At 40.7% G+C, this 18,103-nt stretch overlaps 1 protein-coding gene across 1 annotated transcript in view; it reads right to left on the bottom strand.

Annotated features, from left to right (window-relative positions):
• spon2b (spondin 2b, extracellular matrix protein) overlaps window positions 1–911 on the bottom strand; it is a 12,180-nt gene extending 11,269 nt beyond the window's left edge. Inside the window, exon 1 of the mRNA XM_063000174.1 lies at window positions 657–911. The gene's annotated coding sequence lies outside the window, so the exon portion shown is untranslated. The remainder of the gene's footprint in view (window positions 1–656) is intronic.
• Window positions 912–18,103: the final 17,192 nt, after the last annotated feature.

Raw genomic sequence — 18,103 nt, 5'->3', positions numbered from 1 at the left:
TCAATAATAATAATGTCTGTCTCTCTATCTATCTATCTGTCTGTCTGTCTGTCTGTCTGTCTGTCTGTTTATTTATAACAATAATGTTATAGTAAAGTATCTATCTATCTATCTATCTATCTGTCTGTCTGTCTGTCTGTCTGTCTGTCTGTCTGTCTGTCTGTCTGTTTATTTATAACAATAATGTTATAGTAAAGTATCGATCTATCATCTTTCTATCTATCTATCTATCTATCTATCTATCTATCTATCTATCTATCTATCTATCTATCTATCTATCTATCTATCTATCTATCTATCTATCTATCTATCTATCTATCTATCTATCTAATAAATGTTACTAAGTTGTTCTATGCAGATCATTAAAGAACATTTAGTGTATATTAAGAAAATATTAAGAAAAGTGAAAATATGAATTTATGTTGTGCATTTGTAAGTGTAAATTATTTTATGCTGTTTTAGTGTCCTATGAACAAAAACTGCATTAAAGTTTGCATGTATAATTATGCACATATATTATTTTACATATGCAACTTTACATGTCTGCAACATCTTGCATAAATGCATAATTTGGACCAGTTTCATTGATTGTAAAATAATATGTAAATTATAATAGACAAAAGCGTGTGAATAATCAGTGCATGAATGTTACTTACAGGCTTTGTAGAGACAGCTGACTTTTCTGCAGGGGTGGAGTGGAGTCGTTTGGTTGGTCACCGATGCCTGGGCTGTCTGAGAAGACTGCAAGAATCGAAAGCTCCTCACAGCTATTTATGCTTTTGCACACAGTCCCTTCAGTCTAGCGGTATCAATAACCTTCTGACCCCTCCCAGCGCCGAGCTTTCCATCCATCCGACGGTCCCATGTAGAATTGTTCATGTGTGAGCGAGACGGGTTTTTTTTCCTTCTCCCTGGCAAAGTGCTGGAGGAAATCTCGGTTGTACGGCTGTGTTGTCTTTTGCTAAAGCGAGACGGAGTGTGAGAAGGGTGGAGTGTGTTGATTTTAGTGTGGAGACAGACTTGGAAACAGACTTGGCTTCCGCCTCTGCAGCGCAGACACCCCCGCTAACCTTCGGGCTAACTGATCCTGCATGCCGCCCACAATTGCTTCCACATGCTCACGTTCTGGCACCCTCGACCTTTCAACAACTATCTTCAATTTTCTGATGCCCCGTTTCCACTGAGATGCATGTGTGTGGTGGTCCAACAGTGCAGTCCCTTGTTTTTTGAAGGTCAGGCCAGTCAAGACGTTCAACTTGTGATTAGAAGCAGAGATGTGGTGGACACGTCCTTCAGTGTCACTCGGGTCAGTCAGGAACCGTCAGCAGTAATTATCCTGCCATATTCGAGTCACGTCAATCTACATGTCACTGGTTTAACCGAGGGTCTTATATGTTTACACACACACACACACACACACACACACAAACACTCATACCACCCAAGAAGGTCGTGAGATAGCACGCATAAAGCATTAACGTGACTGTTACCAAGGGCTAAAGGGAAGCAATAAATACCTCACAGTAGTTTTGTAGATCACTCGAAAGCCAATTTTCTACTCCACATCCTCTGAACACCCCTAGCTGTGGGTCTTCTTACCTTAAAAACAGAGTAGACGACAGTCCAAGAGGACTAACCCTGTTAGAACCAAAGTATTTACACTGATCAGCCATAACATTAAAACCACGTCCTTGTTTCTACTCTCACTGTTCATTTTATCAGCTCCACTTACCATTTACATTTTCAGCATTTAGCAGACGCTTTTATCCAAAGCGACTTACACAATGAGCTGAACACGATGAGCAATTGAGGGTTAAGGGCCTTGCTCAGGGACCCAACAGTGGCAACTTGGTGGTGGTGGGGCTTGAACTGGCAACCTTCTGTTTACTAGTCCAGTACCTTAACCACTGAGCTATCACTGGCCCACATAGAAACATTTGTATTTCTACAATTACTGACTGTAGTCCATCTGTTTCTCTGCATGCTTTGTTAGCCCCCTTTAACCCTGTTCTTCAATGGTCAGGACCCTCACAGGACCACCACAGAGCAGGTATTATTTGGGTGGTGGATCATTCTCAGCACTGCAGTGACACTGACATGGTGGTGGTGTGTTAGACTTTCACATCCCCATCTTACCTCATGAACCTTGAACCTCCTCAATACTCTGCACAATTGCACCCTAAAATGACTGCTGCTACTGGCCTTTTTTGCTGCCTTTGTTTATTTTTTGTATATAAAAAAGTTTTATAGTTTTTTATATATTTAAAGTTTTATACTAAGTTTTATTCTGTTAGTTTAATCCTGTTTTATGTATACACTGATCAGCCATAACATTAAAACAGCCTCCATTTTATCAGCTCCACTTACCACAAAGAAGCACTTTGTAGTGCTACAATTATAGTGGTGCTTGAAAGTTTGTGAACTTTTTAGAATTTTCTGTATTTCTGCATAAATATGACCTAAAACATCATCAGATTTTCACACAAGTCCTAAAAGTAGATAAAGAGAACCCAGTTAAACAAATGAGACAAAAATATTGTACTTGGTCATTTATTTATTGAGGAAAATGATCCAATATTACATATATGTGAGTGGCAAAAGTATGTGAAGCAATGTTCTTTTTGGAGAGCAGTGGCTTTCTCCTTGCAACCCTGCCATGCACACCATTGTTGTTCAGTGTTCTCCTGATGGTGGACTCATGAACATTAACATTAGCCAATGTGAGAGAGGCCTTCAGTTGCTTAGAAGTTACCCTGGGGTCCTTTGTGACCTCGCCGACTATTACACGCCTTGCTCTTGGCGTGATCTATGTTGGTCGACCACTCCTGGGGAGGGTAACAATGGTCTTGAATTTCCTCCATTTGTACACAATCTGTCTGACTGTGGATTGGTGGAGTCCAAACTCTTTAGAGATGGTTTTGTAACCTTTTCCAGCCTGATGAGCATCAACAACTCTTTTTCTGAGGTCCTCAGAAATCTCCTTTGTTCATGCCATGATACACTACCACAAACATGTGTTGTGAGGAGCAGACTTTGATAGATCCCTGTTCTTTAAATAAAAGAGGGTGCCCACTCACACCTGATTGTCATCCCACTGATTGAAAACACCTGACACCTGATTTCACCTTCAAATTAACTGTGAATCCTAGAGGTTCACATACTTTTGCCACTCACATATATGTAATATTGGATCATTTTCCTCAATAAATAAATGACCAAGTACAATATTTTTGTCTCATTTGTTTAACTGGGTTCTCTTTATCTACTTTTAAAAGTAGTGTGAAAATCTGATGATGTTTTAGGTCAAATTTATGCAGAAATATAGAAAATTCTAAAGGGTTCACAAACTTTCAAGCACCAATGTACTAACTGTAGTCCATCTGTTTCTCTACATGCTTTGTTACCCACCTTTCATGTTGTTCGTCAATGGTCAGGACTCTCACAGGACCACCACAGAGCAGGTATTATTTAGGTGGTGGATCATTCTCAGCACTGCAGTGACACTGACATGGTGGTGGTGTGTTAGTGTGTGTTGTGCTGGTATGAGTGGATAAGACACAGCAGCGCTGCTGGAGTTTTTAAATACTGTGTCCACTCACTGTCCACTCTATTAGACACTCCTACCTAGTTGGTTCAGGTGGCATGGTGGCTAAGTGGGTAGCACTGTCGCCTTACAGCAAGAAGGTCCTGGGTTCGATCCCCAGGTGGGGTGGTCCGGGTCCTTTCTGTGTGGAGTTTGCATGTTCTCCCCGTGTTTGCATGGGTTTCCTCAGGGAGCTCCGGTTTCCTCCCACAGTACAAAGACGTGCAAGTGAGGTGAATTGGAGATACTAAATTGTCTAAGACTGTGTTCGATATAACCTTGTGAACTGATGAACCTTGTGTAATGAGTAACTACCGTTCCTGTCATGAATGTAACCAAAGTGTAAAACATGATGTTAAAATCCTAATAAACAAACAAACAAACAAACAAGACACCTGACCATGAGATGAGACCATGTGTCAGACCATTAATATATACTGTACTGCCTCTCCCATTAATTTGTAAAGATGATGGATTATAAAGTGTTTCTGTGGGAACCTGTGCCCCTGTGTGGTCTGACATTGTTTGCCCAGAAGTCCTGGCTCATTACATTAACCATCCCACAGGTCTTCAGTGGGCTTAGGGTCAGGGCTCTGTTTAGTCCTCTTAAAACATCTGAACACAGAAATTAAAAAACGGTTGTTCACAAATCTTTTGACTTATAGGGTCTGTTCAAAAACCTAGTGAGCTGCCTTGCTGTCTATTACCTACTTGGGCAGCTCCCTAAGTAGAGAGGATTGTAATAAGGTATCAATTTATAAGACAAGATTATTCAGACATATTACTTATACAACGTTTACCATGATTACACGATCACCTCAGTTTTTGCTTACTACGCTAACACAGTTTACACAAGCACAACCAGCTAGCACACCAGCTAACGTCTCCCTCCGTGTACCGAAAACGCTTAAACTGTCCCTGACGAGCTCAAATTTACAATTAAACAACACTTGTACACCTTTATACAAATTAAACATCAACGAGAATTTATTTACATTTGATAAGAACTCATTTGGTTGCTGCACTGAATGCTGGGATTGCCTTCGGTGCTGAGGAAGCGTCGGACGCTCCCTCGTTATACAGTCAGATCATCACTCAGAATTAAGGCGCCTCAGTAGGAACATTTTAAGGGATCTAAGAATTTAGACACGCCCTCTTCTCGTGAGTGTAGGATGACGTATAACGCTTTTATGTAGAGAGAGAGCTAGGTTTTTGAACAGACTCATAAGGTATATTTGCATGTCATGAGTCAGCCACACACCTGACTGCACGTCTTTGGACTTGTGGAAGGAAACCGGAGCTCCCGGAGGAAACCCACACAGACACAGGAAGAACATGCAAATTCCACATAAAAAGGACCTGGACTGCTCCACTGGGACCTTCTTGCTGTGAGGCGACAGTGCTACCCACCAAGCCGCCATGCCGTCCAAATCAGAAACATTGCATTTTATAATCAAATTATGCTGTAGTGCTCGAGCTAGTTTAACAAGTAAAAGGGGCGTCCCAGTACTTTTGTCCATATAGTGTATGTCGAATTGACCGCTCGGCTTTTAATCGGATTGTCGGTGCTTGAATGTTGTTATGTAACAGGTCAGTTTTGGGTCTCTCCTCCCAAATTCAGGTTCCAGATTTCTGCGAGGGACTGATGTACTAGAGCTGAGATCTTATGAGGAATCTTATGAGCAGCTGATCACAAAACCAGAGAGACGATATTATCACAGATCATAGGTAAAGCTGCACAGCTGTCATAGATCTGCTGTCCGTACGTCTGTGTTATTCTTGGCCTGAATTCTTCGCTTTTACAGCAAAAATAAGTTTAACTTCCTTCAGAGAGAAAGTGACAGGCTGTAACCCGAACGTCTGGGCTGTTAAAAGTCATTTAATGCACCTCAGTGTTACATAAGTGGGTATAATAATGTTAAATGGGCCAGTCTTTCAGATATTATAAATATAATATAGATCAAAACTATTTATTTAATGATCTGTCACAACACCAATCATCTTTTACCACATTTTCCTCCTCTTGTCGATACGCCCGTTGCTTGTAAACCCGCAGACTGAGACTGATGTTATTCCCATTCACTTCTCCCCATGTGACAGGAGGTCGTCCTGCAGTCCGGAGGTACGAGGAACATGATTTACTTGTTCTTTCCTAAAGTCTTATTCAGTCAAACAGTTTAGGCTGAATTACCGCTTTTACATCCTTTCTGGCAACAATTCTGTAATGGTTTGGTTCCAGTATGAAAGAGCTTGATCGTGAATTCACCAGTAATTGTAAACTACACCGATCAGCCATATTTCTACACTCACTGTCCATTTTATCAGCTCCACTTACCATATAGAAGCACTTTGTAGTTCTACAATTACTGACTGTAGTCCATCTGTTTCTCTGCATGCTTTGTTAGCCCCCTTTCATGCTGTTCTTCAATGGTCTGTAATGGTCAGGACCCCAACAGGACCACCACAGAGCAGGTATTATTTAGGTGGTGGATCATTCTCAGCACTGCAGTGACACTGACATGGTGGTGGTGTGTTATTGTGTGTTGTGCTGGTATGAGCAGACCAGACACAGCAGCGCTGCTGGAGTTTTTAAACACCTCACTGTCACTGCTGGACTGAGAATAGTCTACCAACCAATAGGTCAGGCAACCAACAGCACCCTGTGAGCAGCGTCCTGTGACCACTGATGAAGGTCTAGAAGATGACCGACTCAAACAGCAGCAATAGATGAGCGATCGTCTCTGACTTTACATCTACAAGGTGGACCAACTAGGTAGGAGTGTCTAATGGAGTGGACAGTGAGTGGACACGGTATTGAAAAACTCCAGCAGCGCTGCTGTGTCTGATCCACTCATACCAGCACAACACACACTAACACACCACCACCATGTCAGTGTCACTGCAGTGCTGAGAATGATCCACCACCTAAATAATACCTGCTCTGTGGTGGTCCTGTGGGGGTCCTGATCATTGAAGAACGGACTACAGTCAGTAATTGTACAACTACAAAGTGCTTCTATATGGTAAGTGGAGCTGATAGAATGGACAGTGAGTGTAGAAACAAGGAGGTGGTTTTAATGTTATGGCTGATTTACATATACTGTATTATTTTACAGTTTCTTAGTTAGATTGTGCTGATAAACCGGTTTTAATGGTTCTCTAAGTCTTTCCTGTTTCACTTTGGAGAAGTGTATAACACAGAAACCTGGTGAGTTTGTTATTCAGTCCTAATTCAGTCAGTCCACCATGACGAATAGAGTCGGATTCGAATGATAAATTACAGATGAGAACATAATGCCATGTCACATGCAGAGAATAACGTCAGCCTTGTTTGACTTGTTTGTTTTAAAAAAGCATATAAAAGTTAATGCTCATGTTTTGCACGTGTGTACACATCTGAGGAAATGGTATGTTGTCCATCATTTTTATTTTGTGAAATGAACAGATATCAATTCGGATGATCTATTACCAGGTGACTGTAGAGAATTTGCTTTTAAACTAACAAATGATGTCGAAGGTTAAAGCCAAGAGTGTCTGGAAGGGTTTTTGGAAATAAACAGACATCATTTCATTGTCAGAATGTCGTAATTCTTGGAAACATTGCTCGGTTGCTTTAAATAAGACCAAAAACAGGCTTGTTTTTGACATGAATTATAATAAAAGCTTTCTGGTTCATAAAGAAACACAGTACACATGTTTTTCACATAAATGAGACTATTGGGGCTTTTTTTAAACACAGATATGTTAAAGCACGGATGTCGTAAAGCCACACACTTACTTTATTGTCAATATTTTACTCTCAGTATAACAGGGTAATATTGTGTATTGTAGGATTGCAAAACGCTGGTCCCATGCCAATCATAATTAGTACATCTGTGCTTTAATATAAATGCTTTATTGGTCCCATTTACTTGAAAAAAACATGTGTACCGTGTACCTTTACAAAACAGAAAGCTTTTTAATATAATTCATGTCAAAACCAAGCTTGTTTGATTTTATTTTAAGAAAACAAATGTCATTTGAAAAATTATGTCATTTGAACTCAGAGTAAAAATCAAAGCATTAAGACTGAAGAACCAATAAATATATTTCTGTAAATGAGAACTAAGCACTTTTTTAGATCATTTAGTGCTACCAGAGTTTTGCAATCCTACAATACACAACATTACCCTGTCAAACTGAAGAGTAAAATGTTTGTAAACAGTAAGTGTGTGGCTATAAAACATCCATGCTTTAACGTATCTGTGTTTGAGGATGCCTAAATATTCCCATTTACTTGAAAAACATGTGTACCACGTACCTTTACAAAACAGAAAGGTTTTAATATAATTCATGTCAACAACAAGCTTGTATTTGGTCTTATTTGAACAAACCAAGCAGTGTTTTCAAGAATTACAACATTTTTGACTAAATCAAAGCATTAAGACTGAAGAACCAATAAATATATTTCTGTAAATGAGAACTAAGCACTTTTTTTAGATCATTTAGTGTTAAATTCACTAAATGATCTAAAAACGTACTTAGTTCCCATTAGCAGAAATATATTTTTTGGTTCTTCTTGGTCTTAATGCTTTGATTTTAACTTTTTGAGTTGTTGAAATTCTTGAAAACACTACTTGTTTTTGACATGAATAATATTAAAAGCTTTCTGTTTTGTAAAGGTACACAGTTACACATGTTTTTCATGTAAGGGGGACTATTGGGGCATCTTCAAACACAGATATGTTAAAGCACGGATGTCTTAAAGCCACACACTTACTTTATTGTCAACATTTTACCCCTCACTTTGACAAGTGATTTAAAAATGTGCTTAGTTCCCATTTGCAGAAATATATTTATTGATTCTTTAGTCTTAATGCTTTGATTTTTACTCTTTGAGTTTGTCAAAAATGTCGTAATTTTTGAAAACGCCGCTTGTTTTCTTTAAATAAGACCAAACACAAGCTTGTTTTTGACATGAAAGCTTTCTGTTTTGTAATGGTTCGCGGTAAATGGGACTATTAAGCACGGATGTCGTAATGCCACACACTCACTTTATTGTCAATATTTTACTCTTCAGTTTGACAGGGTAATGTTGTGTATTGTTGGATTGCAAAACTCTGGTCCTATGCCAATAATAAATAGTATTAACAGCCACAGAAAAGTAGTAATTCAGCTTTAAACACTCATAGATTGACGTGTTAAACAGTGACTGAAGCATCAAGCAACAACAGATCATATTTCATATTTCAATTTACATTTGAAGGACATGAATGAATTTAGCACTAAATGATGTAAAAAGTGCTTAGTTCCTATTTGCAGAAATATATTTATTGGTTCTTCAGTCTTAATGCTTTGATTTAGTCAAAAATGTCATAATTTTTGGAAACACTGCTTGTTTTCTTTAAGTAAGACCAAATACAAGCTTGTTGTTGACATGAATTATATTAAAACCTTTCTGTTTTGTAAAGGTACGTGGTACACATGTTTTTCAAGTAAATGGGAATATTTAGGCATCCTCAAACACAGATACGTTAAAGCACGGATGTCGTAATGCCACACACTTACTGTTTACAAACATTTTACTCTTCAGTTTGACAGGGTAATGTTGTGTATTGTAGGATTGCAAAACCCTGGTAGCACTAAATGATCTAAAACGTGCTTAATTCCTATTTGCAGAAATATATTTATTGGTTCTTCAGTCTTAATGCTTTGACTTTTACTCTTTGAGTTTGTCAGAAATGTCGTAATTCTTGGAAACACCGCTTGTTTTCTTTAAATAAGACCAAACACAAGCTTGGTTTTGACATGAAAGCTTTTTGTTTCGTAAAGGTACGCGGTAAATGGGACTATTAAGCACGGACTCATAGATTACATGCCAAAGCATCAAGCAACAATAGATCATATTTCAATTCACTTAATAAAATTTCAGTTCAGGGACAACATGTTTCAGAACGTGAGGTTTGTAAGGTTTGTCAGGATTTGTGTCTTCCAAGCTCTTACTCACACGTATTTTCAAAAGCTAAGAAAAGAAGCTGCTAATGATGATGAATAGGGATGGAAAACAGACAGAACCGTGCTATATTTACACCCAGACCGTCCATCACACAGGTAGCACATTGTTGCTCAGGCCAGACTTGTTGGTGCTCGCAATCATCCAAACATTCTTCATCTAAAGCCACTTCTCTCTTAGGAAGCATGTCCTCGGGCCTCTGCAGCAATCAGTTTGTGTACGCGATCTCTAATTATCACTCCAGCCAAATCGTTCATGATGACCTGAGTGAGTCCTACATGCCAAACCGGTCATTCAGGCACGTCATGGTAGAATTCTCTGGTATGGGGGTGATAGCAGCTTAATAAAGCTTGTTTAAAAATTTTAATGTACTTATGTGTTAATGTATGTATTTATTTATTTATAATTGTATTTATTCCATCATTTATGGTCTGTTTTACCACCACTGTAACCTGTTCAGGGTCACGGTGGGTTCAATTTGCTGGGCGAAAGGTAGGAAACACCCTGGACAGGTTGAGAGTCCATTACAAGACACACACACACACACACACACACACTTAGGGAAAATTTTAGTATCTCCAATTACCCTGACTGCATGGCTTTTGGAGCTCCCGGAGGAGACCCACACAGACACAGGGAGAACATGCAAACTTTAGACAGAAAAGACCCAAACCGTTTTACCTGGGAATTGAACCTAGGGCCTTTTTGCTGTGTGGCGATAGTGCTACCCACCGAGCCACAATGCCACCTTTTTATGTATGTACTGTATATACACTGATCAGCCATAACATTAAATCCACCTCCTTGTTTTTACACTCACTGTCCATTTTATCAGCTCCACTTACCATATAGAAGCACTTTGTAGTTCTACAATTACTGACTGTAGTCCATCCCTTTCTCTACATGCTGTGGCTTTTATGCTGTTCTTCAAATGTCAGGCCAACCACAGAGCAGGTATTATTTAGGTGGTGGATCATTCTCAGCACTGCAGTGACACTGACATGGTGGTGGTGTGTTAGTGTGTGTTGTGTTGGTATGAGTGGATCAGACACAGCAGCGCTGCTGGAGTTTTTAAATACTGTGTCCACTCACTGTCCAATTTATTAGACACTCCTACATAGTTGGTCCACCTTGTAGATGTAAAGTCAGAATCGATCGCTCATCTACTGCTGCTGTTTGAGTCGGTCATCTTCTAGACCTTCATCAGTGGTCACAAGACGCTTCCCACAGGGCGCTGTTGGCTGGATATATTTTGGGTTGGTGGACTATTCTCAGTCCAGCAGTGACAGTGAGGTGTTTAAAAACTCCAGCAGCAACAACACACACTAACACACCACCACCATGTCATTGCTCTGTGGTGGTCCTGTGGGGGGTCCTAACCATTGAAGAACAGGGTGAAAGCAGGTTAAAACATTATGTAAAGAAACATATGGACTACAGTCAGTAATGGTAGAACTACAAAGTGCTTCTATATGGTAAGTGGAGCTGATAAAATGGACAGTGAGTGTAGAAACAAGGAGGTGGTTTTAATGTTATGGCTGATCAGTGTGTATTTTGGCTTTTTAGTTATTATATACAGTGTATCACAAAAGTGAGTACACCCCTCACATTTCTGCAGATATTTAAGTATATCTTTTCATGGGACAACACTGACAAAATGACACTTTGACACAATGAAAAGTAGTCTGTGTGCAGCTTATATAACAGTGTAAATTTATTCTTCCCTCAAAATAACTCAATATACAGCCATTAATGTCTAAACCACCGGCAACAAAAGTGAGTACACCCCTTAGTGAAAGTTCCTGAAGTGTCGATATTTTGTGTGGCCACCATTATTTCCCAGAACTGCCTTAACTCTCCTGGGCATGGAGTTTACCAGAGCTTCACAGGTTGCCACTGGAATGCTTTTCCACTCCTCCATGACGACATCACGGAGCTGGCGGATATTCGAGACTTTGCGCTCCTCCACCTTCCGCTTGAGGATGCCCCAAAGATGTTCTATTGGGTTTAGGTCTGGAGACATGCTTGGCCAGTCCATCACCTTTACCTTCAGCCTCTTCAATGAAGCAGTGGTCGTCTTAGAGGTGTGTTTGGGGTCATTATCATGCTGGAACACTGCCCTGCGACCCAGTTTCCGGAGGGAGGGGATCATGCTCTGCTTCAGTATTTCACAGTACATATTGGAGTTCATGTGTCCCTCAATGAAATGTAACTCCCCAACACCTGCTGCACTCATGCAGCCCCAGACCATGGCATTCCCACCACCATGCTTGACTGTAGGCATGACACACTTATCTTTGTACTCCTCACCTGATTGCCGCCACACATGCTTGAGACCATCTGAACCAAACAAATTAATCTTGGTCTCATTAGACCATAGGACATGGTTCCAGTAATCCATGTCCTTTGTTGACATGACTTCAGCAAACTGTTTGCGGGCTTTCTTGTGTAGAGACTTCGGAAAAGGCTTCCTTCTGGGGTGACAGCCATGCAGACCAATTTGATGTAGTGTGTGGCGTATGGTCTGAGCACTGACAGGCTGACCCTTCACCTTTTCAATCTCTGCAGCAATGCTGACAGCACTCCTGCGCCTATCTTTCAAAGACAGCAGTTGGATGTGACGCTGAGCACGTGCACTCAGCTTCTTTGGACGACCAACACGAGGTCTGTTCTGAGTGGACCCTGCTCTTTTAAAACGCTGGATGATCTTGGCCACTGTGCTGCAGCTCAGTTTCAGGGTGTTGGCAATCTTCTTGTAGCCTTGGCCATCGTCATGTAGCGCAACAATTCGTCTTTTAAGATCCTCAGAGAGTTCTTTGCCATGAGGTGCCATGTTGGAACTTTCAGTGACCAGTATGAGAGAGTGTGAGAGCTGTACTACTAAATTGAACACACCTGCTCCCTATGCACACCTGAGACCTAGTAACACTAACAAATCACATGACATTTTGGAGGGAAAATGACAAGCAGTGCTCAATTTGGACATTTAGGGGTGTAGTCTCTTAGGGGTGTACTCACTTTTGTTGCCGGTGGTTTAGACATTAATGGCTGTATATTGAGTTATTTTGAGGGAAGAATAAATTTACACTGTTATATAAGCTGCACACAGACTACTTTTCATTGTGTCAAAGTGTCATTTTGTCAGTGTTGTCCCATGAAAAGATATACTTAAATATCTGCAGAAATGTGAGGGGTGTACTCACTTTTGTGATACACTGTAACTATATATTTTAGTTATTATTACTATTACTGTGGTCTATTATTACTGTCATTATGGGTAATTAAGTGTAGACTGATAAAAAAATGCAGTTATTTCCATTTAAAATTTAATCCCCATCACAAAAAAAGGTTAAAGTGTCAAAAAAGGAGTCCAAGTGTCTGAATTGAATACCTTGAGGTTCCACTACACGCATATTGTGTACCACTGCTGCTTTGTTTGAAGGACATGAATGAATTTAGTTCCAATCTTGATGCTTTTCTTCTGTGCATATCTGGACATATGTGTTCAAAAAATGCTGGACATTGCAATCTTGAGGGCTGCAAGGTAACCAAAACCAAGTCCATATGTGAGTGTTTAACATCTTACTTTAGTGATATAAATATTCATTAAGAGAGTGGCTCCCAAACCCCCAATTTGTATCTAAGATTACCCCTCATCTGCCACACACAAACTTGTCTTTTGCTTCTAAACAATGTAATCCATACAAAACTGCATCTTCTAATTCACTGTTACAGTGGAATTACTACAAGTGACACGCATTATGTATCTTAAATTACTGTCTAACTCTCACAGACTTGTCCATCATATGTTAGCAGCGTTCTATCATGACCATTTCATTTTCCTTGTTGCGTTCCCTCTGCTATATCTCTGTGCCCCTATTTGGAAACGCTGCATTAGGCTGTCACGGCCGCCAAACTTCTAGGATGATCGATATAAAGGTGGACACCAGTTGATATCATGAATCTGTGCAGGCCAAATACTCTCTCACTCACTTTCTTAACCGCGTATCCAATTAGGATCGTGGTGTACTGGAGCCTATACCAGCTTTTCAATGGGCGCAAGGCACACAGTAACACCCTGGACGGGGCACCAGTCTATCGCAGGGCAGACACACACACACACACACACAAATCCATTCACCTATAGGGCAATTCTGTGTCTCCAATTAACCCGACTGCATGTTTTTGGACTGTGGGAGGAAACCGGAGCTCCCAGAGGAAACCCACACAGACACGGGGAGAACATGCAAACTCCGCACTAGAAACTCAGAAACTCCCCGCCTGGGGAACGAACCCATGACCTTCTTTCTGTGAGGCGACAGTGCTACCCACCGAGCCACCGTGCCGCCCAGGCAAAGTACTTCAACACCAAATTCTGCAAACCATTTGTTCATGGATAGTTCTGTAAGCATATGTGGCCGATTTATTTGTGGCTGAGCTGTTGTTGTTTCTAGATTTTTCCACTTCAAAATACCAGGACTATCTGGTGGAGCTGGAGGAGCTCAAGCAGGACAGAAATGTAACAAACTGACTTGTCAGAAAGATGCCATTTAAGCACAGACCACTTTACATTCTGTACATAAATATACACCGATCAGCCATAACATTAAAGTCACCTCCTTTTTCTACACTCACTGTCCATTTGTAGCCCATCTGTTTCTCTGCATGCTTTGTGTGTTGTGCTGGTATAAGTGGATCAGACACAGCAGTGCTGCTGGAGTTTGTAAACACCTCACTGTCACTGCTGGACTGAGAATAGTCCACCAACCAAATATATCCAGCCAACAGCGCCCCGTGGACAGCATCCTGTGACCACTGATGAAGGTCTAGAAGATGACCGACTCAAACAGCAGCAATAGATGAGCGTTCGTCTCTGACTTTACATCTACAAGGTGGACCAACTAGGTAGTCTAATAGAGTGGACAGTGAGTGGACACGGTATTTAAAAACTCCAGCAGCGCTGCTGTGTCTGATCCACTCATACCAGCACAACGCACACTAACACACCACCACCATGTCAGTGTCACTGCAGTGCTGAGAATCATCCACCACCTAAATAATACCTGCTCTGTGGTGGTCCTGTGGGGGTCCTGACCATTGAAGAACAGGGTGAAAGGAGGCTAACAAAGCATGTAGAGAAACAGATGGACTACAGTCAGTAATTGTAAGACTACAAAGTGCTTCTATATGGTAAGTGGAGCTGATAAAATGGACAGTGAGTGTAGAAACAAGGAGGTGGTTTTAATGTTATGCCTGATCGGTGTATATGTATATGAACCCAGTAATATTGCTGTGCCTGCTCCACTTCCACCAGCAGCACCCACACTACCATGAGCGCTTCACAGCCTGAACAGTATCCGCTCTATAAACGTTTCATTTCTGAATTACAACCTCTGGCTTTCTGAAGGAGTAGCTAAAAGTCTGATAAGCCTTCCAAATAGAAAAAGCAGATGGATGGACCAGGATTCATAAACCCGTATAAACCAGGTTTAGGATCGTTTCCTCAAAACGTTAAAAGGTTTTATTCTCAGAAACCTTCAGAAACCCTCAGAAGTAAAGAAAGCGATCTCGGTAGCGCTGGTGTTTGCCAGCCGCTGACACTCTTCCATTCACTCAGGAAAAGGAAGTCTGGAAAATGTAGGTTTAAACCTCGTCTGTGGCTGTCAAATATAAGTGTTAACCCAGCGGAATTTTGCTCTGCACGTGTTATTTTAACCCTAAACGACGATAAAATGAGCAAAACAGAAAAGAAAATAATAAATGATTTGATGGGGCTTCGTCTTATGTAACACAATTTCCTAAAATTTAGGTGGATGGTTATTTATCATCTTAAAAATCACTCCCACCCCACCTAAAAATGTTATTTTTTACTACTAAAACATGAACATTATTATTATGTAATGGTTTTAATTTGAAGCAGATGAAAAACTCATATACCAAGAATTAATGTACCGAGAACTAGAACGTTTATTCTTATTCACTCACCTGTCTGTTAATAGCTACAGCGTTAGTATCAGAACAGCCTGATGTAGGTATACTGCAGGATTTATAGGAAATATCTTTGCAAGCAGTCACACAGTAATAAAAATAATGCTGCAAAATAACTACAAAAGTCAGAAAAGTTGTTTTCCTTTATTTGGATCCTAGCTATTGTCAGTGACACTGCACAAACACATTACTATTGTTACACCGATCAGCCATAACATTAAAGCCACCTCCTTGTTTCTACACACACTGTCCATTTTATCAGCTCCACTTACCATATAGAAGCACTTTGTAGTTTTACAATTACTGACTGTAGTCCATCTGTTTTTCTACATGCTTTGTTAGCCCTCTTTCATGCTGTTCTTCAATGGTCAGGACCCCCACAGGACCACCACAGAGCAGGTATTAATTAGGTGGTGGATCATTCTCAGCACTGCAGTGACAATGACATGGTGGTGGTGTGTTAGTGTGTGTTGTGCATAAGACACAGCAGTGCTGCTGGAGTTTTTAAACACCTCACTGTCACTGCTGGACTGAGAATAGTCCACCAACCAAAAATATATACAGCCAACAGACGTGGGCAGCGTCCTGTGACCACTGATGAAGGTCTAGAAGATGACCGACTCAAACAGCAGCAATAGATGAGAGATCGTCTCTGACTTTACATCTACAAGGTGGACCAACTAGGTAGGAGTGTCTAATAGAGTGGACAGTGAGTGGACCTGGTATTTAAAAACTCCAGCAGCGCTGCTGTGTCTGATCCACTCATACCAGCACAACACACACTAACACACCACCACCAAGTGCTTCTATATGGTAAGTGGAGCTGATAAAATGGACAGTGAGTGTAGAAACAAGGAGGTGGTTTTAATGTTATGGCTGATCAGTGTACATGCAGGCAGTATAGTAATAATAATAAAATAACTGCAGCATTCCACTTAAGGTGGTTTATTAAGGTGGCACTAATCTTTCTGTTGACAGTGTTCCACCAGCAACAAGCTGCAGGAACAGCCTGTGATGCCGCTCAGAAATCACTTGAATTTTATCGGTGCTATTGACCTTACAGTGGTGCTATGCAGACAGAACTGGCTATGTCTCAGGTGGCTGAAGCCCTGCAATGGATTTTTTGCCTTGTGCACAGTATTTTTCCTGATGAAGCTGGACCTCCCGCGACCCTTTCCAGGATAAAGCGGTTGATGAAAATTAAATGAAATTGGTGGGGTAACAGCTTGAAATTACAGTACAGTGATACTGTGAAACTCAAAGTCAGTTGGTTCTGGGAGTGGTGTTGAGTTTTAAAGGCGTTGAGTTTTAAGGGTTTTTTTTCCACATAAGGATGTTTGGGAAACCTGTTAATGCGTCCATGGTCCCGTGGAACTGCATATATTTTAGGCTTATTTAAAATAATGGGGTTGTTTGAACACTTATACACTGAAAATAACACAAATATAATATAAAAACACTGAAATACAATTAAAAACAGTTACAAAATAATACAAGTACTATAAACACTCACTCTCTTAACCGCTTATCCAATTAGGGTCGCGTGGGAGGGGGGGTTCCTGGAGCCTATCCCAGCTTTTCAATGGGCGCAAGGCACACAGTAACACCCTGGACGGGGCGCCAGTCCATCGCAGGGCAGACACACACACACATACACACACACACATATACACACACACATATACACACACCCATTCACCTATAGGGCTCCAATTAACCTGACTGCATGTTTTTGTACTGTGGGAGGAAACCGGAGCTTCCGGAGGAAACCCACGCAGACACGGGGAGAACACGCAAACTCCACACAATATGTAACACTTTAAATTAATAAAACAGTTTATTGCCTCCCAAAGTAAACAAACAGAAAAAAAGCCATATGACTTTACAGCCCTGGTTTAATACCAGCCACTGGTTGCAATGAGGTTGCAAGTGTTGGGAATTCAGCTTTTACATCTAGATCATGATATCTGCTTTTGTAGCAAAGCTAGAAATACATCAGCATCAGCATCTTCATGTTTTTTTCCACTGCTTTATCCAGGTCAGGGTTTGTCTTCTCTGGAGTCACTGGGTGCAATGCAGAACCACACCCTGGACATGATGCCAATCCATCACAGGGTCTTGGCAACTTTGTGGCATTTCCTGAGCTGATTATCTCTCTCTGTGTGCTATATTCTTTCCAATGTGGGAGGTTCGGAGCTTGGGATATTTTATAGTAACCAAATAAAATCAATGCTTTTCCTGTAGAATTTCCCAAACGTTCACCTTAACTTGACGGTTTTTTGGTCTTGATGTTGTTTGTTTGTTTATATTTACTAACAAATTCAACGTGAGACTTGCACAAATTGCACAAAGATGAACCCTATTCAACTAATCATGCAACTTCCAACAGCAGCTGGTTACACCACAACTAATTTAGGGCTTTTGAAAAAGCAGTGGTTGTGAAAACGTATGCAATCACAACAGCTATATTTTTATTTGTAAATATTTAGGTCAGATATATTAGGTTGACCCCTCCATTTAAATACATTATATTGCCAAAA

The sequence above is a fragment of the Trichomycterus rosablanca genome, chromosome 8 (assembly GCF_030014385.1).
Source record: "Trichomycterus rosablanca isolate fTriRos1 chromosome 8, fTriRos1.hap1, whole genome shotgun sequence".
NCBI lineage: Eukaryota > Metazoa > Chordata > Actinopteri > Siluriformes > Trichomycteridae > Trichomycterus > Trichomycterus rosablanca.
This window is presented reverse-complemented; position numbering and strand designations above follow the sequence as displayed.